This window comes from Brassica oleracea, chromosome C2, assembly GCF_000695525.1.
Source record: "Brassica oleracea var. oleracea cultivar TO1000 chromosome C2, BOL, whole genome shotgun sequence".
In the NCBI taxonomy this organism is placed as follows: domain Eukaryota; kingdom Viridiplantae; phylum Streptophyta; class Magnoliopsida; order Brassicales; family Brassicaceae; genus Brassica; species Brassica oleracea.
Genome location: NC_027749.1, coordinates 30572860 through 30598082, shown reverse-complemented (window position 1 = coordinate 30598082; position 25223 = coordinate 30572860).

Here is a 25223-nt window from a genome sequence, read left to right as displayed (position 1 = left end):
TCATATATGTGATTTAGAAACTAAAAGGCAAAAACTTAAATAAATATATAAAATATACTTCTTCTTTTTTAACAACAAATGTTTATATTAAAACTATGATAGGCCCCGCTCAACGGGTGGATAAACAAATGAACAAATAATACAATTTATTTAATTATTGAAATTTTAATAGAAGATTATTATTTTGATTTCTTTTAACTATAGTTTTAGTTTAACTACATATGATTCAAATTGTTTGTATTTTTATTTTCGGTTCTCTATTCTAACTTTTAACAAAAGAATACTAAAGATCGTAGCTTTGGTCACTGAATGACCAAAAAAAAACTTTGATCCTGTACCAAAAAGACATTGGTCGTTTCTTAATAAAGTAAACTCTCTCTAAAGTTCTATTTTGTGTGCATGTTTATTATTTTAATATCTCTCTAAAGCTTCTTGTTGTTTTCATGTTTATTATGTTAATCTCTCTTCCGTGTTGTATACAAATCTAACGTCTTTTTAAAGACGTCTGCATGGTGCAAGGCACAAAGCTCATCACCATTGAGCGCCAAACGCTATTTTAAAATCCAGGTCCTGGGTTTGTACTTTAATTGATTCGATATGAACTTTTTTATTTACTGATTTTGATTTAATCAATTTAACTCAATGTTGGGGTCAAAATCGTGCCTGAAAGTCCCCGGAAAATGATTCTCGAAACATAACTTACGTATCAATTTTAATGAAAAGGTTGTACCACAAGTTCTGGAATTATTGTTTTCGGCAATCTCAAAATCAACGTCTAAGATCACGACTCTGGGAAAATCTTCTCGAAAAACCTTCCAGAAGCGAACCGAATTAGAAATTCCCGACAAAGTCGATTGAGGCACCCCAGGATAGGGTCAGTATATGACGACCTGAACTTCACCAACCCAGGTCGCCATATGGCCACCAGGACACTACCAAACCAGGTCGCCATATGGAGACCGAGATGACATCAGCCCAGGTCACCATATGGTGACCGGCTTGATGCAAGCCCGGGTCGCAATATGGCGACCGGGATATTACCAAACCAGGTTTCCATATGGTGACCGAGATGACGTCAGCCCAGGTTGCCATATGGCGACCGGCCTGATGCAAGCTCGGGTTTCCTTATGACAACCGGCTTGATGCAAGCCCAAGTCGACAAATGGCGACCGAGACTACCGAACCAGGTCGCCATATGACGACCGAGATGACGTCAGCCCAGGTCGCCATATGGGGAGCGGCCTGATGCAAGCTCGGCTCACCATATGACGACCGGCCTGATACAAGCCCAGGTCGCCATATGGGGACCGGCTCCAAGCAAGCTCCGGTCGCCATATGGCGACCGGTCTGATGCAAGTCCAGCTCGCCATATGGCGACCAGCACGATCCCTTCCCGGCTCTCCTCTTTTAGGCCTCGACTGAACTGTCTTTCGTTTCGTCTCAATCTGAGTTTTTGATGAGATTTTAGAAATAAAACAAGCAACACAGCTCTTAGTCGCCACACAACTCCTAGATCTCCAAATACAGCTCCAAGGTCGCCATATACAGATCCCAGGTCGCCATATGGCGACCCCATCTTGTTCTGCTTCGAGTCTCGATCAAAATGTCATTCGTTTCGTTTCGTCCCAATCGGAGTTTCCAATGAGATTTTAAGAAGGAAATAAACTGCACAGCGCTTGGTAGCCATAAATCTCCCAGGCCATATACAGCTCCCAGATTGCCATATGGCGACCCCATTTTGTTCTTCTTTGAGTCTCGGTCGAAAGGTCTTTCGTTTCGAACCAATCGAAGTTTCCGATGCAATTTTACAAAGAAAACAAGCAACACATGTTTTCTCGTAAAAGTTCAAGTCAAAGCGTCAAGATGATATCGGTTAACTTAAACACCATCGTATCCTCGACTTATTGAATTTTATTGGTTCAGTTCGTAAGACCAGTGACATAGAAAATGGACATCGGAAAACTCGACGATATATCCGAGAATAATCGTAAAAATGCATAAGTCATAAAGCGGCCTCAAACGGCCTAAAACATTGACGAAAGCCCACTTATGGTTTAACGCGAGAATAGACCCGAATTTAGTGACGGTTTAACTCGATTCTGATAAGGATAAATGGAAAAGAGGATAAATGTGAAGTTTCGAAGATAAACATGAATCTTGAGAAGATAAGGAAAACTTCGGTAAAGAGATAAACTCGAATCGGGAAAGATTTCCGACCTTGGAGGCAGATATAAGGAAGTGCCAAGGCCATGAGCAAAATAATAATTCTTTTAGACTCCATAACTCTCTGCACTTAAAAATCTTAGGCTTTATTCTCGACAAGTTCGGCTTCTATGACTTGCACTCATACTAGACAAACTCACCCATGCAGTTCGATCTCTTGTTCAAAACTTTCTAACTGAACTACGTTCGACTTTATCCTCGAATGGGGTACATAGGCAGCCTTTAATAAGGTCAAGCCCCAAATCTTAACAAAATCTTTTCGTCTTTTTCGTCTATTGCTAAGCGAGTTGCAGCCACATAGGTTTCTCTCGACATAGGTGGTAGTGTTGGCAATTAGTCTCATTATATTTCTTGTGTTACACGATATCCTTTGTAATCTCATTTCCAGACAAGCCTCCTGTATGCTTTTGTCTATGGAACGCTCATAAGCAAATTCGAAATAAAGATCTATTGTTTTCTAAATTCGTTTTGTTATATTTCCATATTTTCCGCATTTATCTGGTCACTTGTCGTCGGCTCTCGCAGAAAATTCGGACTTCTGGAAATTTAGAGTTTTCCTAACTTTCATTATTTTACGGAAAATTAACGGTGTGAATTTCGGTTTCCACACTCAATCAAAACTTTTTGTACTGATTTGTCTTTCAGAGAAATTTTCCAATCATCATTACTTGTAGCGACACTGAGTATATGATAATTTAAACCTCTTCTGCAAGTATCCTCCCCTACCAGGTTTAAAAAAAAAACTTAATGCAATCTAATGTGTAGGTTACTTTTTGTTTTTAACATTTTGGGACACGACTTATGTATTCATAATTTCATATTTATAGTTTTTTTCTTGTTCAGGCCCAATAGTTAGTTATTTTTCTCCAATAAGAAATATATAGTTAGTATGAGTAGGTTATTTTCTTCAAGCCTTGTAAAGTACTTTTCCCTAGCCTTCTTTGAAGAATGTTTTAGATTTGTCATCTGACTGAAATTATCTTTCTACTTTGTGTTACTTTTTGACATTTTTTGCTCTTTTATTAGTCTAGAAAATCTCTTTTCTCAAGATTGACCCTTTTGAAATTTTTGTTGAAACCATTTACGTTGGGTGTTCAATCATTTTCAAACTACACTCTAGAAAATCTGCATAACTATCTTATGTATATAAGTGACACATTCTTTTCTATCATTTAAGCATGGAGAATTATCAATCAAAGTGAAGACTAATCGGTTTCAAACAAAAAGTGGAGAAATATCACAATGTGGTCAGCACAACTTTTAAATAAAGAGCGTGTGGTTAGTCTCCATATTTTTCCCACCGGAAAACAAAGTAAATAAAGAGTCGATAATGCATCCAAATAAAAAGAGAGAGAGAGAGGGGGATAAAAATAGGAATGTCAAACAGGTTGGTCTGTCCCGTCCCGTCCCGTACTGCAGCGGGCTCGTCTTTATGCAGGTTACGGCGGGTCAGGCCCGCGCGGGCTGCGGTCTCCAAAAAGTCAGCCCAATCTCACCCCACCAAATGCACAATCCTTGACGGGCCGGCCCGAGTGACAGACGCTAATGGAGTGTATCAGGAGGCTTCTTGACGCTGCAGGCTGCTTTAGGATGCTTCTTGACGCTGCATGCTTCTCCAGGACGCTTCAGCTACACTATATACCTAAGTGCACAAAATGAAGATACATGGAAAAGAGGATAAATGTGGAGTTTCCAAGATAAATATGAATCTTGAGAAGATAAAGAAAACTTCGCAAAGAGATAAACTCGAATCGGGAAAGATGGCCGACCTTGGAGGAATATATAAGGAAGAGCCAAGGCAAGGAGCAAAACAATAATTCTTTTAGACTCCAGAACTCTGCACTTAGAAACCTTGGGCTTTATTCTCGACAAACTCGGTTTCTATGACTTGCACTCATACTAGAGGAACTCGCCCAGGCAGTTTGATCTCTTGTTCAAATCTTTCTAATTGAACTACATTCGACTTAATCCTCGAAAGGGGTACGTAGGCAGCTTTTAATAAGGTCCAGTCCTAAATCTTAACAAAATCTTTTCGCCTTTTTCGTCTATTGCTAAGCGAGTTGCAGCCACATAGGTTTCTCTCAACATAGATGGTAGTGCTAGCAAACTTAGTCTCATTCTATTGCTTGTGTTATACGATATCCTTGGTAATCTCATTTCCAGACAAGCCTCATGTATGCTTTTGTCTCAGAACGCTCATACGCAAATTCGAAATAAAGATCTATTGTTTTCTAAATTCATTTTATTATCTTTCCATATTTTTCCACATTTATTTGGTCACCTATCGTCGGCTCTAGCAGAGAATCTGGACCTCTGGAAATTTAGGTTTTTCCTAACTTTCCTTATTGATATCACTCAAATTACCCTAAGGAGTGATTTGTACTCTCTCAAATAAGAGGCCGAGTTGTAGCACTTAGGGATCGAATTCACAGGGAGCTACGACACACACTAGATCTAAATAGTTATTGATTAAGCTAGGCTAATATATTATAAAGCAGTAATGAGTAGAACAGAGTGAGCAAGGTAGTTGTTCAGTAAATTGATAATATTTTTGATGGAAGAATGGTTTACTAGACTTAGGGTTTCAACCAGGTTATTATGACTCTATCTATAGATGCTAGTATTGATCCTAGAAATCGATAACTGAAAGGCCATGGATTTTACCCACTTTGATCCACGGTTTATAAGTGTTTTAATAACTAATTAATACTATATAGAGTTTATTTAGAGTATTTACAGGTTCATGGACGATTTGGAGGAAAGTGGTGATTTTGGTGTCTTTTGGAGCCTTTTTGAGTGCAGAGCTGCACAGACACACCAGATGATTAGCTATGGATGGAGATCTTTTCACCGTTAGATGGAGTCCATATTTTGACATAAGATAAAGCTTTTAGTTAGATTTCCAATGCCGCCAGTTTGAGGTCAATCAGCATCCTGTAGCAGAACTTATGCCCGTTTTACTGAAGAGTGGCCAGTCTGCCTCGCGAGAGGAAGCTGTCGAGGAGATGAAGGACTGTCGACCGACGGTGAACCCTTGACATCGGTCGACGGTGATTCCAGAATATGGGCTGAGCATATTTTATGACTGACTGAAGCCCAGAAGCAACCACAAATTACCAGAATACCCTTGGACGACCAGAAACCCTATTTATGTTATTTATAAGCCATTGTTGACAGCTACACTATCTACGCTTTCTTTTATTCATTGTTCTTAGTTAGGAGAGAAAGGATGAACTCCTTCAGAGTCCTCCTGGAACTCCTTTGGTTTTTATAATATCTATTGCAGTTTTTTATCTATTCATCTATGATTTCTGTGACAAACTTCATGTCTGAATAGATCCACCTGTTAGGTTTAGGGTTCAAATAGGTTATGAGGGATTAGCCCCAGCTATATATTGATGAGTTGCGATATTCATCTTTAGAATTTTCATTAATGCCTGATTCTAGATTAGCTACCTAGAACTTGCCCTAGGATTGTTAGATATAAGCGATAGCTTTCATCTCATCCTGAAATAATTCTAATTGAGCTAAGACTTGCTAGAATAAGGCGAGAGCTGATCTAGTGAGCTTAGTGAGCATATTCAACCCGCACATTAACGCTTGACCAAGAGCGTCGATCGATATTCCAATTGAATAATCGGTCGACGTTTCGAATAGTGTATCGATCAATATTCAAATAGAATCATCCATCGACACTTATATCAGGTCAATAGACAAACCTAGAAAGCGAGAGCCTAATAGTTTGTTTATAAGTGTTGAGCTCTATAATATCATGCATGCAATTTATTAGGATTATAATTCTAATTGCCTGAATAGAATCCCTAGATCTAACAACCATTCTTCCATCAAACCCCAATCAATCAATCGAGCAATTAACTTGCTCACAAAACCTACTATTTACATTTAATCATTAAATCAACCTAGCTTAATCAATCTGATTAGATTTATTTGGTTCCCTAGTTCCATGTGGATTCGATCCCTAAGTACTACAACTCGGCCTCTTATTTGAGAGAGTATAAATCACTCCTTAGGGTAATTTGAGTGATATCAAATTTGGCGCCGTTGCCGGGGAGCTTTGATCGCCATTAGATCTTGTTTAATTAGATTTAGTCTAGGTTTTACTACTGTTAAAAAAAAGAACTGATAAATTTTTTTCTTCTGTTTCAGGTACATACATTTTAGTACCAGGAACAACAATGAAGAGAGAATTTTTTGGTTCTTCAAAGAAGGAGCCTGCTGATTCACGCACGATCCGTAAGTCTACGAGGGAAGTATCGATCAACACCCTCCAAGCAACAGCGATCGACAATGTGGACCAGAAATCGATCGACAACAACACAACATCATCGATCGACATTACTTGCGAGAAGGCAGGGAAGGTCGAGGTACTCATGCCAAGTATTGTTAAGAGGGAACCTACATACATAACTCTTATGGAACAGTGTCTCTTACATGGCTTTCCTCACGAACAACCAATGGATCATATCAACATGTTTGAGAAATTGGTATTGTTTATCTTCAATGAAGTCCCTGAAGACCACCACTTCTGTAAATTCTTCCCATACACCCTAGCTGGAGATGCAACTCATTGGTTCAAGAAGCTACCACCAAGATCTCTCACTACATGGAATGAGATGAGAGATGCCTTCCTCAACAAATTCCTCTATGATGCTGCAGCAAATCTAGAGATTGAGATGGAATCTATAAGGAGATATATGGTAGAGGGTGATGAACAACATGTATCTGGAGAGCTGAGCAAAGTAGAAGAAGCCGACATTAGTGGTACGACCTCAACGTCTACCGGCGGTACGACTTCAACGTCGCCAGACGGTACGACCTCAACGTCTACTGACGACAGGACTTCAACGTCGATCGACAGTATGACCTCAACGTCTACCGACGGTACGACTTCAACGTCGATCGACGGTACGACCTCAACGTCTACCGACGGCACGACTTCAACGTCGATCGACGGTACGACCTCAACGTCGCCAGACGGTACGACCTCAACGTCGCCAGACGGTACGACCTCAACGTCTACCAACGGCACAACTTCAACATCGACAGACGGTACGACCTCAACGTCGACCGACACTACGACTTTAACGTCGATCGATGGTACAACCTCAACGTCGACCAACGACACGACCTCAACGTTGATCGACGGTACGAACTCAGAAACAATCGACAACACCTCAGTAGCAATCGACATAGACTTTTGTCATCGATCGATACCACTCGAAATCCTTGAAAGATCGAGTTGTCCTCAGGACATTTCAGACTCGAGCCATAAGAGCACTGATGTATCAAGTTATTCTCCTTCCCCGGATGTAGAAAGAGAAATCACCATGGAAGATTTCTTGGAGCTAGAAGAGTTCTTGGAGTTGGAGGATGGAGGAAAGCTTGAAGACTTGGATTCGAGTAGAGAAGTCACTATGGAAGACTTCTTAGAACTGGTGGACTGGCTTGAAGATATGGATCATAATTTGAAGAAGAAGCTTGATGGCTTGATGACGATCAGCATACTTTGAGAGGAGATCTGGAAACTTCACCAAAGGCTAGCATCAATCGACATCAACCTGATGAGATCGATCGACAACCACCCCACATCATCGATCAACGGCCACCCTATATCATCGATCGACACTAACCCGATTGCATCGATCGACACCCATGGTTGGATTAACTGCCAGAATACATAGTCAAGCTGGAGCAAGTTGAGGAAAGAGTGCACGAGTCTGAGGCCTCACACAATGCTGACTCTAAACATCTGAGACCACTTATATGCGCAGAAGAAGCCGATGGGTTTCACAAAAGAGTGAAGAGGATACATGACCCTGTGAAGTTTGTGGTTCCATGCGCTGTATTTGAAGTTGAATCTCCTATCCCGCCAGATAGAAGTGTGTGTCTAGGTTCCTACAGTGGGGTATTTGATGATCATATACATCCAGAAGCTTCTCAGAGAGGCTTGATATTTAGAAGTGAAGTCGATACAGACACCACAGAATTAGTATCGAACGACATCAATACGCCGAGATCGATCGATACTACCACTTCACCATCGATCGACACTACCGCTGCATCGTCGATCGACTGTGGACGCATATCAGAGTAGAAGGAGTTCAATGTGTGTGGAAATATTTTTGATGGAGAAACCACCACGCGATCAGACAAGTCTGGGGGAAAGAAGATGAAGAATTGGAAGAAGAGGAAAAGGATCAAGGGTGATCCTTAGTTATCATTTATTCCCCACTTCTCAGATGGTGTCAGGAAATCCATAGTGCGCAGTAGATGCTTCTCACAGCCTTTCGCAAAGCTTCGAGCACTCCTTATTGCTGAGATGATAGACAAAGGAGAAGAGTCTATGGAGGAGGCTTTCACACAAGAATGATAAAGCTTCATAGAGCAGACATTGAGACTTGTTTTGGAGCATGTTCTCATTCTCATCCGAACTAAATCAGATCTCCAAAGTCAACCTAAATGACTATAACAAAGCGCTGAGTGAGAGACAACCCACTATTAGGTAATTTCTTTCAGTTTAGGTTAGATTGTTACTGCTTAAAGGTTTTATTTATTGCAGGTCAAAAAAAAAGGTGAACAGACGACGACATTGTATCATCGATCGACACTGTAGTAGAAACGTCGATCGACACTGTAGCAGAGGTACTGTTCATTAAGAAAAAAAAATAAGATCCAAGGTCCATGAGTTCTGCACCAGCATCGATCGACGGCTGGCCAGCGCATCGATCGATAGAGCATCATAAGTATCGATCACCACTTAACTGTGTTGATCGATACTCACATCCATGGCAGGTATACTCGCGAAACCTTGTTAAATTTCGTACTTAGGTTTATTTTCCCACCAATCTTAGACTGTATAACACTGGAAAAGTGTTATTTAAGTCTGGGGGAGGTTCTACTAATATTGTGTTTTAGTTAGCTATTTAGAAAGAAAAAAAAGGAGATCCGAGTAGACGATTCCTCCGCACATCGACCGATGAGACCAGCTTGATATCGATCGACATCACTTCATATCCACAGCTCGATATCGATCGACAGCACTTCAGATCCAACGATCGATTGTCTCTTCATTGTGTCGAATGATTGCTCTAGCCATCGACCGATGACACCATGTCGCTATCAGTCGACAGCACTTCATCGTCACTTCATTGTGTCGATCGACACTGGCAGGTCATCGTTCTTACTTGTTAAATTATGTACTTATGATTATTTCTCATCATAACTCTGACTAGATATACATTGGAGACAGTGTAATTTAAGTCTGGGAGGATGTTTACTGATGTTAGTGCGTTCATGAGTCTTATCAAAATGTTTTCAAAAGAGTTTTATTGAGTCAAGAAGGGGATAATGAACTTATTAGATTTTTGCTTGTTATCTAACCACTCTTTAGCACCATTATAGATTTACTGATTGCAGATAGTACTAAAGATACTAAAGTGGATCAATCTGTCAACTATTCACACTTGTTGAGATTGTTTGAAGGAACCAAAGCTGACCTCCAACAACAGGACTTGGTGGCTACAACTATTAAGGCTTGCTTCATAAGAATTCCAACAAAAAGAATTCGAATGGGACTTGGTGGAGGCAAGCATCAAGGTTTGATTCACATGAATTCATGGATATAGGTCAAAAAGAAGTGAACAGGACTTGGTGGCAACCACCATTAAGACCTGATTCATGGAAGCATGTCCAATCTTGGTCAATCCTAATGGAAGCAGACTTTGACTAAAGAGAGAAATTAGTAGAGAGAAAAGATAGGAACTAACTTTTACCTGCAGATCCAGATACTTGTTTGAAAATCCTTGCATCCTGTGATCGATACTCCCAAGATAAAGTCTGCACTTTTATTTATGTTAAGAAATGAGGTTGGTAGAGGGGAATGTCAGACAGGATTTGCTAAGTTGTTGGCTAGGTGAATTTGGTTGCTAAGCTAGGATATGGTATAATGTGCTTTTGTGATTAGGACTTCTTAGATGTGGATTGCAATATTGCAGAGGTGATGATTCTAAGTTTAAAATCATGTGAGTCCCTGCTGTTTTCAAACTTCTTTCAAAGAGACTGCCCGTCTGTTTTGCTTGAGGACAAGCAAAAATGTAAGTCTAGGGGATGATTATTCATCAGCTATGTTGGGGTTAAAAACGTCTAAAAGTTGCATTTCTATACGAAAGCTTTCTCAACACACTCTGGACAAAAGTTCTCGAAGCAAAATACTTGAGAGAAATGGATCACGGAATCAGACGAGCAGTCCAACTCACTCGTTCGGCGAGTTGGATCGAACGCCCCTTCCAACAAGTCCATTCGGCGAGTAGGAACGAGTGAACCGTCCAACTCGCCGAACGGGCGAGTTGAACCGATCACATCGTCCAACTCGCTGAACGGGTGAGTTGGATCGATCACACCGTCAAACTCGCCGAACGAGCGAGTTGGACCGAACGCACCGTCCAACTCGCCCGTTCGGCGAGTTGGACCAACTCCTCTCGCCCTGGACTGAACCTCATGCCCTTCGCCGAGCCTCGACGGATCAATCCCTCGTTTCATATCGATCGGAGTTACCATTGGAGCTTTACAATAAAAACCGCGAAGAGTCGTTTTCCCGAATAAAGTTCATAGTTATTGTATAAACGACGACTGTTAACTTAACAACACGCTTGTCCACCTATACGAGAAGTGTGAACTTTATTCGGCAAATCTACGTCGCATCAAGAAACGTTCTTTCGAAGAAATCGTAAAAACCCTTAAGTCGGAAAACAGCCCAAAGAGACCTAGAACGCGGCTAGGGGCCTACTTATTATCTAATAACGAAATTGAGCCCAACGATGCGATGACGGTCTATGTTTACTTGAAGATGAAGATAAATCTCACGAAATCAAATGATAATTTTAAAGTTTCCAAGATAATGATGAAGATCGAGAAGAAATGGAATAAAATCGACCTAGGGGCAAAAAAGGAAGCGGGAACCGACCTAGAAGGCATATATAAGGGGAGCTAACTTGGCTAGTGAAACTCTGTTCGTCTTGTCTTTCGGAAACCCATTAACTTTGCTCTTGTCAATCAATAATACGCTTCTGTGCAACTTACTTTCGATATTCTGTTATCTTTGTCTCTTTCGTTCTTTGTGTATTTACGCAGAGAATCCAGGACCTCTGGGAAATTTAGGTTTTCCTATCTTTCGTTATTTTACGGAAAATCGATATTGCGAATTTCGTTTCCCACAGTTTGGCGCTAGAAAGGGGGGGGGGTGGATTCTCTAACTCAAAATCACCGAACGTCTAAGACACGATATGTCTAATCAAACAGGCAGTGATATCACTCAAATTACCCTAAGAAGTGAATTTCTCTCTCAAATAAGAGGTTCAGTTGTAGTACTTAGGGATCAAATCCACAATGAGCTAGGGAACCTAATAAATCTAATCAGAATTGTTAAGCTAGGTTGTTTAATGATATAGTTGTAAAGTTGCAAGTTTGGGAGCAATAATTGCTCGATTGATTGATTGGGGTTTTGGTACTTATATGGAATAGTTAGACTTAGGGTTTTTATTCAGGTAATCAGGATTATAATCCTATAGATGCCTAATAAGTTGTATGCATGATATTATAGAGCTCAACACTTAATAACAAACCCTTAGGCTTTCGCTTTCTAGGTTTGTCTATTGACCAGTGTCGATCGATTATTCTATAGGAATATCGATCGACGCTCTTGGTCAAGCGTTAATGCGCGGATTGAATTTTCTTACTAAGCTTACTAGATCAGCTCTCGCTTATTCTAGCAAGTCTTAGCTCAGTTAGGATGGATTCAGGGTGAGATGCAAGCTATCGCTTATGTCTGCAAATCCTAGGGCAAGTTTTAGGTAGTTAATCTAGAAACATGCATTAATGACAATCCTAATGATGAATAACAAAACTTAGCAATCTATAGTTGGGGTTAATCCCTCATAATCTATTTAAACCCTAAAATCTAACAAGAGAACTACTCAGACATGGCCAAGCAATTCATGATATCAATAAGGTATAAAAACTTCATAGATAAATAGATAGATATCAATGGAGTTCCAATCACAAATCTCTTTGGATCTTCTCTCCGATCGACTAAAAAATCTAGAAAACCTTTGCTGTAAAATCAGTAAAACAAGAAAGCACACTTTGCCTCTAACATGTTGGCAAAGCTTATATAATTAGTTTAAAACTTGTCAGGGGTAATCTTGTAAGTTGGTGAAGATTTGGGCTCTAAGTCGGGTGAGACCAAACGGGCTTTCTGCGCGATTCGCTGTCGATCGATGTCAAGATGTGAACATCGATCGATTATTCATCTACAATGTCGACCGATGGTCGAGCTCGATGGTCATCTCGGGTGCTTACTCCAAATATCTCCAAAATGCTCCAAAATCATTACTTTCCTCCAAATCACTTCTGATCCTATAGATATACTAAATAGATTCTATAATATAATAATTAGTAATTAAAACACTTATAAACCATGGGTAAAAGTGGGCCATCCATGGTCTATCAACTCCCTCAGACTTACCCTTTTGCTTGTCCTCAAGCAAAACAAACAGGTAGTCTCTCTGAAAGAGGTTTGAAAACAGCTGACTATCAACTTCCCCAGACATACCCTTTTGCTTGTCCTCAAGCAAAAAAAACAAGTAGTCTCTCTGAAAAAGGTTTGAAAACAGTACGGACTCACATAATTTTAAACTTAGAATCAACACCTTAAACAGTCCTAGTCTCAGAAGCACACTATACAATATCCTAATCTACCAACCTCAGTTCATCTAGTCAACAACTTAGCAAATCATGTCTGACAATCCCCTCTACCAACCTCAATTCTTACATATATAAAGTGTAGGCTTTACTTTGGGGATATCGATCAACATGATGCAAGGATGCTCAAACAAGTATTTGGACCTGCAGGTAAACAATAATTCATATCCTCTCTCTCTACTAATTTTCTCTCTCAGTCAAAGTCTGCTTATATTGCAAGATCATTGACCAAGATTGGATAGGCTTCCATGAATCAAGCTTTAATGGTTGTAGCCACAAAGTCATGTTCACTTCTTTTTGACCGATATCCTATGATGATTTGTGAAGCAAGCCTTAATGGTTGTAGCCACCAAGTCATGTTCTAATCCTTTACCTATAGAATTCTTCTGAAGCAAACCTTAATGGTTGTAGCCACCAGGTCATGTTCGAATTCATTCCTAATAAATCTATAATAAATTTATTTATTTATTTATTTATTTATTATTATTTATTTTTTTGCATAACTATATCTACAACTTTAATCTATATTTCAAAAATAGAGAGAGTGAGAGGGTGATAAATCTACACAAGGCTTTACCTTCCACACTTGTTTGATGAATCTGATCCCATGTATACCAAGCCTCAAAACAAGCAGAGTTGAGATCAATTAGGTTGGAGGTCAGCTTTGGTTCCTTCAAACACTCTTAGCAAGTGTAACATAGTTGACAGGTTGATCCACTTTGGTATCTTTAGTATTATCTTATACTCACGGCAATCGTCTACTTGGATTTTTTTTATGACCTGCAATAACGAAAAACCAACATAAATATTAGATTAATAAAACTAATTAAATATTACCTAATAGTGGGTTGCCTTCCACTCAGGGCTTTGTTATAGTCATTTAGCTTGACTTTGGAGGTGATTTGGCTAGTAGTGTTGAAAGCTGGAACTTGCTGGGAAACAAGTGTCCATCTCTTCTCTGCGCTTGTTAAACCATGTACCAATGAAGTCTCGCATCGCTTCATCTTCTCTGCGCCATTTTTCCTTCATTGTTGCAGTTGTGTTTTCTATCTTCTGCAATCTATCTCCAAGACTCTCAAGGTTGAACTGATGTCTCATAAGTGTGGCGTAAGTGTCAGCTGAGATCTCCTCTCCACGGTTGCGTGTATCAGACATGTCTAATGTCACCTTTGGTACTAGTCTGCCTCGGTTTGTAGCGTCGTCGACCTATGTCTGTCTATGAATGTCGGTCAATTTTTTGTTGCGTCTGTCGATTGATGTTGATGCTTCTGGTCGACGGACGGTTGGCTCTCTCGATAGGATGGCTGAAACGTGTTTTTTCCCCAGTAGCTTCTGCTCGGTGTTGTTCTGCTTCATCACGTCTTTGCATGTTGAGAAGTTCCTCATATGTGAAACCCTCATGAAGTTCATCTGTTCATGGCTCATGAATTACCGTTTCTACTGCATAGCTTTTGTGATGGTGATCATCTGCCCAACTGCCAATCGAGTAGTCTTCTTCTCGTACACGGTCGACTCCAGTGTCGATCGATGGGTAGTAGGCAATGTCGGTCGATGTTTTTTTCGGTTTGTCTAATGAGGATGAGTATCGATCGATGTTGAGACTGTTATGTCGATCACCGGCGCATTCCTTTTCCAAGAGGAATGATGTAGAAGTTTGTCTTCCTCATCAAGAATGACTCTGTACTCTGTAGCTCGTTCCTCCTCATAATCTTCATCATACTCCTCTGCATGCATGGTGTCTCTGGTGTGTGCTGCCATTGTGGGGTTGCAGTAGTCGTTCTCCCAATCGTTTGGACTACTGTCGACCTATTCTTCTTTGGGTGTGTCGGTCGATTTCTGGTGGGCACTATCGATCGATGTGGCTGTGTGAGTTTCGATCGACGTTGAGTATTCTGTCTCGTACTCAGATCCACAGTGGCATGCTGCGATGAGTCCTGGATCATTAATTCTTCTGGAGGACGTCTGTGGCTTCCTGACTGGAATAGGGTTGTAGTGGACATGAGGATCTATGAGCGTCAGACACAACTGGTTGGTTTGCAAGTTGCACACTGCTCCTACTATCGACAAGAAAGCTCTCCCAAGTAATAGAGAAGAGTTCCAGTTTAGCTTGATATCCAAGACATGGAAATCAAATGGAACTAGGACATTACCAATCTGCACCTCTAGCTCTCTCACAATTTTTCCTGAGCTCCCCTGAGAACAATCCACAAAATTGAATGATTCCTTGGAAGGCTCCACCTGCAGACCCAGATGGTCTGCCATAACCCTAGGTACGATGTTGACTGATGCTCCTATGTCGCACAGGGCATGTGGGAACTCAATACCCTTCACCGTACATGGTATTGCAAATTGCCCAGGATCACTCTTTTTCTTCAGTGTAATCCTCTTCTTTATCTTTTCTATAGCTTCACAGAACATTCTCCTAATGTCCTCTTCGGTCTCTCTGGTTTCTCTGAAGAACATCCACACTCTGTGGGTAAAATAAGCTTCCTTGAATGACTTTTCTAAAGAAATTATCATGAAGACTCTCTTTTGGAAACTTTCCCTTTCCTTTTCATTAGCTACCCTCTTCAGATGTTTCGCCACTTTTTCCTTTCTTTTCCTCAGGGTTCTTCCCATAGGAACCCTATTAATTTCCATAGGATCTGCTGCATCATCTGAAGGTGTCCTGATGGCCTCTGGTGGATTATCTGAAGGTTTGGGTTGTTGCCTGAGTGCATTGGAAGGTGCAACGTCTATCTTTGGCATATGCACTCGGTATGTAAGAGGTGCGCATCGATCGATGGGTGCTGGAGGTTTTTGATCGATGGCGGTCTCTTTTTGTTGATAGACGGGAGTATCAGAATGTCGATTGATTTTTACATAAACAGGACTGGGTGGATGTGGGTGTCTTGCTGCAAACTCCTCGTGAGTCAGGATTCTCACGGTATTGCAGGATGCGGTCGACTCCGTAGGTGTCGTTGATCGATGGTCTGGAGAGCCTGTCGATCGATTTTGATTGAAGACCGTCGATCGATGTTCGAAGTCCGGCATCGATCGACACCAATGCGATCCACCGAAACTCATCCAGCTTTCTACTTCGAAATCTCCTTCTTACAGCTTCTCCTGCTTCACCACTTGCCAGAAATCATCATCTATGATGGCATTCACGTGGTGCTTCGTCACATCATCCCATATCCCTCTTGTTAAAGCTTCTTGCCTCTTAACAGCTTCTCCTGTCTGAACAACCTGCATCTCCAGCTTCTTCACATGGGTGCTCAAAGCCTCAAACTTTGTGTCTAGGTTGGTGTAGACAGAGTCAATCTTCCCATTGAAGCCCACCATCATGTGCTGCTGTCTCTCAAGAACCCTATCAAGCATCTCTTCAATCTTGCTCTCTTGAGTAGGTGGTGGTGGCTTCTGGTAGTAGGAGTTTCCATAACCCTTGTTGTTGTTGTAGTTGTTGCTGTAGGGTTTCTGTTGCAGCGAACTCTGGTTGAAATTACCCCTATTTCCATAGGAATTTATGTTTCCACTCTGGTTTCCAGAACCTTGGAATTCAGTTCCACCAATGAAGTTCACATCTTCTTCTACCTCGCTCTATCCTCTGCGTTGACAGCCTCTGCATCCTCAACTAAGCAGATCTGCTTCCTGAGAAGCTTGTGAACACTGTCCAGTTTTGCCTTCACTTAATCCATCTGGTCATTTCCAAGAATGGCTGCAGATCTCTTCCTTTTAAAATCAGTGTTCTTGGTGTTGCTGCTGGATGCTAAGTTCTCAATAACTTTCACAGCCTCCTCTGGATTCCTAGTGTTGAAGTTCCCATTACTCGAAGCATCAAGAGCCATCTGATACTGCACTGCGATGCCTCTGAGAAGTTGTACTTCATTGAATCCATGGTGTGGATAGGCTATCTGATAAGACTTGAATCTAATCCATGAGCTTCTGAATGATCTGCAGGCTCTTGAGTGAATGTAGCAATCTTGCTCCTCAAGTCTTCAGCACGCGCCTCATCAAAGAAGTTGCATAGGAATGCATTCTTGATGTCGCTCTAGGATATGAGAGATCATGGTGGTAACTGCTTAAACCAATGCGAAGCATCTCCAGCAAGTGAGTACTTGAAGAGCTTTCATATGAGGTAGTCTTCAGAGACTCCCTAGACTTTAATAGCAGATATAAGATCCTCGGACCTCTCCAGTTGGTTCATAAGAAGCATCTGAGATAATCCATAGCAGGGTGTCTGTCCCACGAGTGTGTAGTACTACGGCTTCAACTCGAAATTCCCCCTCTGAATAGTTGGAGGACGAATAGCTGATATGTTGGAATATAACTGATCTGGACAGTTGTAATCAGCCAACGTTCTGGGTCGAGCAGCCTCATATATAGGTAGAGTAGTGCATGTAGCATCAGTATCAGACTCAGGGATTGCAGCCCCCTGAGCGTCTATCATCTGACATGCTGCATTACGGAGATGACCTTCCTGGTCATGCAGGTCTCCCATCTCCTCACGTACAAGTATCAAGGTCGCAACCATGTCTCGCGGTTCAATATCGATCGATGTTCAGACTGACGTATCGATCGACGTCGGATAGAAAATGTCGGTCGACGGAAGAAGAGTGTCTTCGGTCGATGGTGGTGGCGAGTGTCGGTCGACGAGACTAGTGTCTGGGTCGACGGTGGCTGACGAAAATCGAGCGACGAACAAGTGTTGTTGTCGATCGATGAGGAACGTATTCCTTTGTGGATTGAACGCTCCAAGCTTCCAGGATTTGATGAGAATAGCAGTTGACTTTCCTTGTTGCTTTTGGTCCTGCTGGGCATGTACCTGGAAAGACAAGAAAAAAAATTTGTGTCAGAAAGTGGTTTTAAGAAGAAACCTAGAATAAACAAGACTAAATCTATAAGGCGATCAAAGCTCCCCGGCAACGGCGCCAAATTTGATATCACTCAAATTACCCTAAGGAGTGAATTACTCTCTCAAATAAGAGGTTCACTTGTAGTACGTAGGGATCGAATCCATAGAGAGCTAGGGAACCTAATAAATCTAATCAGCTTTGTTAAGCTAGATTGTTTAATGATTTAAATATAAAGTTGCATGTTTGTGAGCAAGTAATTGCTCGATTGATTGATTGGGGTTTTGGTACTTAAATGGAAATAGCTAGACTTAGGATTTTTATTCAGGAATTCAGGATTATAATCCTACAGATGCCTAATAAGTTGTATACATGATATTATAGAGATCAACACTTAATAACAAACCCTTATTCTTTCGCTTTCTAGGTTTGTCTATTGACCAGTGTCGATTGATTATTCTATAGGAATATTGATCGATACACTTGTTGAAACGTCGACCAATTATTCGATAGGAATACTGATCGACACTCTTGGTCAAGCGTTAATGCGCGGATTAAATATGTTCACCAAGCTTCCAAGATCAGCTATCGCCTATTCTAGCAATCTTAGCTCCGTTAAGATGGATTCAGGGTGAGATGCAAGCTATTGCTTATGTCAACAATTCTTAGGGCAAGTTCTAGGTAGCTAATCTACAAACATGCATTAATGACAATCATAATGATGAATATCACAACTTAGCAATCTATAGTTGGAGCTAATTTTTCATAACCTATTTAAACCCTAAATCTAACAAGAGAAATACTCAGACATGGGCAAGCAATTCATAACAGTAATAAGGTATAAAAACTGCATAGATAAATAGATAGATGTCAATGGAGTTCCAATCACAAATCTCTTTGGATCTTCTTTCCAATTTACTAAAAATCCTATAAAACCTTTGTTGTAAAATCAGTAAAACAAGGAAGTACACTTTGCCTCTAACATGTTGGCAAAACTTATATAATTAGGTTAAAACTCGTCAGGGGTAATCTTGTAAATTGGTGAAGACTTGGGTTTTCTGCGCGCTTCGCTATCGATCGATGTTAAGATGTGAATATCGATCGATTATTCATCTTCAATGTCGACCGATGGTCGAGCTCGATAGTCATCTCGGGTGCTTACTCCAAATATTTCTAAAATGCTCTAAAATCATCACTTTTCTTCAAATTACTCATGATCAATATACTAAATAGATTATATAATATAATAATTAGTAGTTAAAACACTTATAAACCATGGGTAAAAATGGATCAAATTTATGGTCTACATCTGTCGGCATCTTTTCATTAGATTATGCAGGGATGGCGCCTGTTAAACCACTCAAATGACTCGAGACCACAAATAAAAGTCGTAGAGAAAATGATAAGCGACGCTGCAACCGAAGTTCTGATAATATCCATTTATTCTACTTCCGACGTTTCTAATTTTGATCCACAAACTAGAAATTAAAAGGAATAAAAAAAATTAAATAATTCAAAAAAAAATCAGTCGATTACTGTGTTTTAGTGCAAAAATCTTAGTCTTCTTTTCTTTTCCAAGAAAGTATCAAGGTGCTTCCTTTTGCTTTGTTTCTTTTTTTCTCGTGTATAGTGAAAAGGGCTTCGGCCATCAGCTTTGGTGTAATTCTCAATAGGTTTCTTACTAATTAAAACTAAGAATAATACTTGCACCAATGATACTTGCACCTTCCGCAGAATAAACATTATGCATTCAAATGATTTTACATATTATTTATTTTTTTGTTCATTTACGTATTATGTATATAATTAAATTAGAGTAATAACATAAATGAAAACAATATTACCTTTTTTTTATTTACAATAATATTTTGGCAAATATATCAAAACAATTATTTATTTATTTTATATAGTATATAATTAAATTTAAATGATATTAACATATATATATATAATTTATATTAATATAAATATTTATTATTGAGACTTCCTACTCATGATTTTATTAAAATTTGTATATTTGATGTTATAGAAAATTTAAACATTAATCACAATTATCGATGTTATATTTTTTCAACGCAAATTTCAAATTAACATATTTATGTATTTTATATGGTATATAATTTAATTTAAACAAAATTAAAAAAAAAATATATATATATATATATATATGAATATCTATTTATGAGACTTCATATTTATATGATTTTATGAATCATTTGTATCTTATTATAACAAAAAGGTTAAACCACTTATCATAAAATTTTCAATGTAGAACTTTAAATATTTTTAATAATTAATAGTCATTTTAAGAGATTGAAAATATAACATACAATGAAAAAAAGTTTAAATTTTTTATTATACAGTTAATGTGATTGTTTAATTTTTTTTAAAATAATATAAAATTAAAAAAAAAGAGGGATGATACAAAAATTGTTATCAAATTTTATTATTCATAATCATTAATTGTCATATATATCTTAATCATATTAGGTAATTTCGTAGCTTTTAGTTTAAAAAAATATGGAGATTATTCTTTTGTACATTACTAATTAAATAGTTAATTTAATAAAAAAGTAGAAGGTATGTTTAGATGACTACCTGTTTTTCCAAATATTCTAAGAATCATCGTAATAATAACATGTGAATACAAAAAAATATTACAATGCTTTTCAATTAATATATAAGAGATAATACATAAAAAATAAAAAGTGGAGAAACGGATGAGAGAGACAAGAGAACGTCTTCTAACAAAGAGACTTTGTCCAAAATTACGAGAAGTGTTTGCCACTTGTCTATTATTTATTGACTTATATTATTTTAATATTAAACTTTGTTAAATAAATTCCGTAGCTGCTCCTATAATCTAGTGAAATTGTATTCCATATACATAATTTTTTCCATAATTAACTCAATACCCTAAATCCCACACTATGATATCTTTGTTCATAGACACATAACTTGTCACATACGAATCGTATGTATTTATCTAATTTCTAACTTCTTTGTGATTTTTTAGCTAATTGACTCTATAATCTTGCATATTGTTGAATGGCCAAAAAAATATACACTATATACAACAAACCCGCTTCAATTACTGACAATAAACTAATCTTAAAATATCAAAATCCTCCGTATTAATAATTTTATTAACTGCATTTCAGTTTCAAAAATTAGTTGAACTATGTCTTCGCACTTATCATCTTTATTTTTATAATGCGTAATATATCTTCTTTCGTTGAACAGAATATATAATATATCTATCATCCTTATTGTACAAATATTTATAAGCTCTGCCTCTCATATGTATATGATTATATGTCTAACAAATAGAATACTAAATAAAAATAATAAAATATCATCACATTTCACAAAGAAAAGTACAAGCTTCGTAAAACAAATAGATGAAATAATTTTACAGAACAAAAGTGATGGTGGAAAACATGTCTTCCGTAGAACAAAGCCCTAGGTGGTTCACCCATGGGTATTAAGATCGATTTTCAAAAAGATGTAATCTGTCTCTTTCTCAAACGAATGTCACAAATTGTAAAAGATGATTTTTCTTGGCTGAATACAATTTTACATTCATAAAACACAGAAACAAATAAAATAATTTATATTTGTAGATTAATAATTAAAATGAAGAAAAACCTTTAGTAGATGAACTATCTATATAAATAAATAAAGTTGTTACTTCTTTTTAAAAAATAACATATAAATTTCTAAAATAATATCCAAAGAACACATCTTCCTAACTTAAAAAAATTATTAATTTCAACACATTTTTGTACTATTAATTTTATACCAAATTTATTGATAAATATTTATAACAATATTATTAATTAATATTTTGTTTTAATCCATAAAATTGACATCAATTTATCAAAAAAAATATTTTAATGAATTATACATAATAACTTCAAAAATAAACAAGAAAGAACAAGAAAGAGTAATATCTATTTAAACTATTATTTTTTATCTTTCATCAAACCCACGTCAACAAAAATAGCATATATGTGAAACTCATACTGTTTTATTTTATCATAACACTCAAGATTAACAAAATTAACAAGAAAAAATGATAAAAACATAAACAAATATTAATACATAATAGCTACAAAATATTAATACATAATATACTAAAATTTAGCATAATTGATGAGAAAACACAACCAAAGATTAATATATAGTCTAAAATAAATTAGTTAAAGAAGATAATATAATTTAATAATATCTATTTCAAGAATAAATAAAAACTCTATAAGAAGAGAAAAAAAATGTTTACATTGTTGTTTTCAAATTTTATTAAACTCAAACCAACAAAATATAAAATAATCAATTTAATGAAAACTTTCTCTGTTTGCTCATTAAACTCAAAAATTTAAAAAACTGAAAATTGATTAAAAAACCACAATCAAATATTAATACATAGTCAAAATGAAAAATATATTTCCAAATTATTTTTTTAATTTCATTAAAGTCATGTGAACAAAATAAAAAGTAGTTAATCAAAGGAATTTTTATATTTTTAGTCATTAAACTAAAAGTAAAAATAATTGATGAGAAAACACAACCAAAGATTAATATATAGTCTAAAATATTTTTAAACGGTAATTTACAAAAGTAACCCAAAACTTGAATTTGAATGTAAATATATACCATAAATTAAATCAACTACAAAAATAACGTAAAAGAGTAGTGAAATTACTGCTATCTACTTATAACTAGCCAAAAAATGTACATTTTTTTCTGTTATAACCCTGAAGTTTTTCGTGACAATGAAGTCTTCAGCCAGAAGATTCTCGAGAAGTCTTCAACTAGAGAAGATTTCTCTACAAGTTTACTCATCCATTTAATCTTAAAACCAATTTATAAAATTTTGAAAAATATTTTGATGGAAAATAGGTTGAAATCATGTAAAATTTATATTTAATAAAATTGAATCTTGTTTTAAATAAATGAATGAATATAGGTTGTGAGTTATGATTGTCCATTTATTAGGGGTTGGTAACATATTTTAAGTAGTGTTGGTATTTTTTAGGGTTAGATTTTGGATTTTTAATATTTTTTTTGAAATTAAAAATTCACATATAAGTACTTAGTTTTGTATATATTAAAATTTTTATAAGCTGATTTTATGTTAAATGAAGTGTTTATTGCTTTCTAGTTAAACTATTTGATTTTAGGGTTAGGAGTAGAAGACTTATTAAGAAGTCTGCCAATAAGTTATGCATTAGCAGAAGTCTTTTGGAACATAAAGAAAATTTAGGGTTAAGAAACTTTTTTCAGAAGTATGCTAAATTGTAATGCATTAGCATGCTAAACGGCAATGCACTAGTAGAATTTTTGAGAAATCTTCTACACCTATATTTTTTAACCTAATTGAAATTTTTGTCTTCTAATATAAAGAAAATTTACACATTCTCTCTCTTTATCTCGAAAGCTCTCATTTCAGCCATAATTGATCAGTCATTTGACATAATTGGGTGAGTGGGCATGTATTTCCAAGTAAATGTTGGCCTGCATAACTTGCCTCCAACATGTGGGGGAATGGATGCTAATATGGGGTTCATGGAAGGGATTATAGCAGAGGGATATAAATTGGGTGAGAACACAGTGTGATCTGAATTGGTGGGAGTGATGAAGAAGCAATATGTGGGGATATGCTGATGACTGAAGCTTTTCAACTCTGGTGGTTACCATATGTTGTGTTGACAACGAAAATGAATCCCCTACATCTAACGACATATGTACTATCTTAGCTGAGAATTTATGATCTCCTGCTGGGTTCGTTCTTCATAAGCTATATGTCATATTAAAACCATTGGTTTAGAAGAATTATGTCAATGAAGAGCCTATATTTTCTAGTAGGTCCAAAGGTAAACAAGCATTATTTAACAACATAGAATTTATTGGTTCGTTACCATTTTTTAGGAGGCATTAATGTGGACTAATTTTTGCAATAGATAGTAAGTATATTTCAAAGTGTGGACATGAATTTAGTAATTAACATGATAATATGAGATTTAGATGTCTACTTTTTTAAAGGAAAAATTACTGTTAGCTACAAGAATAATACACCACCACATGGTCACACATCTGCACAAAAGTAACCTATTGAAAACCACACGAGCTTGAATCACATGAAAATATCCCTGAACTAATATGTGTTATGTTGTTAATACCATAAATATAATTTTAATATCAGAAAATGTGTCAGATTTTAAATTTGGCATCACCAAGTGATTTTTTCTTTGTGAAATGGAACATAATATATATCCAAATTATCAAAAAACAAAAATGAACACACATAGATCTATCATTCAAAATGCAATGTTATACAACAAATAACATGAGATAACATGTTAGAACATCTTAAAATATGCTAAGCATCATGGTAAATTGTCAGGTTGCAACTCCAAACACTTTTATGGTTATCAAAATTATAGTGATGATGTTAGAAATATAATAATTCATAGTTTAGTGATGTTTTCAAGTGATTCATATACTTTAGTATTTAATACACTATTGTTGTCTAGATGTGTGATCATGTGGTGGTGTACTGTTCGTGCAGCTAGCAATATTTTTTTTCTTTTTAATATAAATTGGACTGTTTGCTCGGCTAACTATTTTGTTAACTGATAATATTTCATGTTTTCACATTTTGAATATATCTTAGTGTTTTTCCTCAGTGAACATGATCGGCATACAATTGTAAAACACTACTTCGGTAGTAGGTTTGTTTTGTGCTTTGTTAATAGGGTTCTAAACGTAGCCCTTCTGCTTCTTCTTACCTTGGAATGTGGAAACGCCAACACTGCATGGCTGACATCTGCGTAATGGGTGGAATATACTTTATATGATGGAAACATTTATCTCATATAATAATATCAATATCATGGTGGTATTAACCACTTAAGTTTGGCTCCAACTTTTGTCTTGAGGAGTATTTGGATCCTCTTTCAGATCATGTTTATTTCGGATTAGGTGAGCGTGATAATAGCTTTGGGGGACTTAATGTTTATTTATTTTTTCATCTAGTAGATTATATTCCATTCAACCGAAAGACTACACACAAAGCCGGCAAAGATACAACACCTTTCCAGTCATAAGCCGACGTGGTAAACGATACCACCCAGAGCCAAAGATAAAAACACAATGATAACATCACTTAAATAAAAACAAAGGGAGTAAAGATCACTAATACCTTCTGGATCACACAACACAACATCAAAGGTGAGAAGAAGACGAATGCAAAATCCAGAATAAGCGAGAAAGCATTGACGGGCGATTTATTGAGGTGCGAGAAGAGCTCCATAATAAGTTCCGACCAGGAACCATGAGCATCCGCGACTCAAGAACAAGCTTCAACTAATGGAAGCCACGAGACAA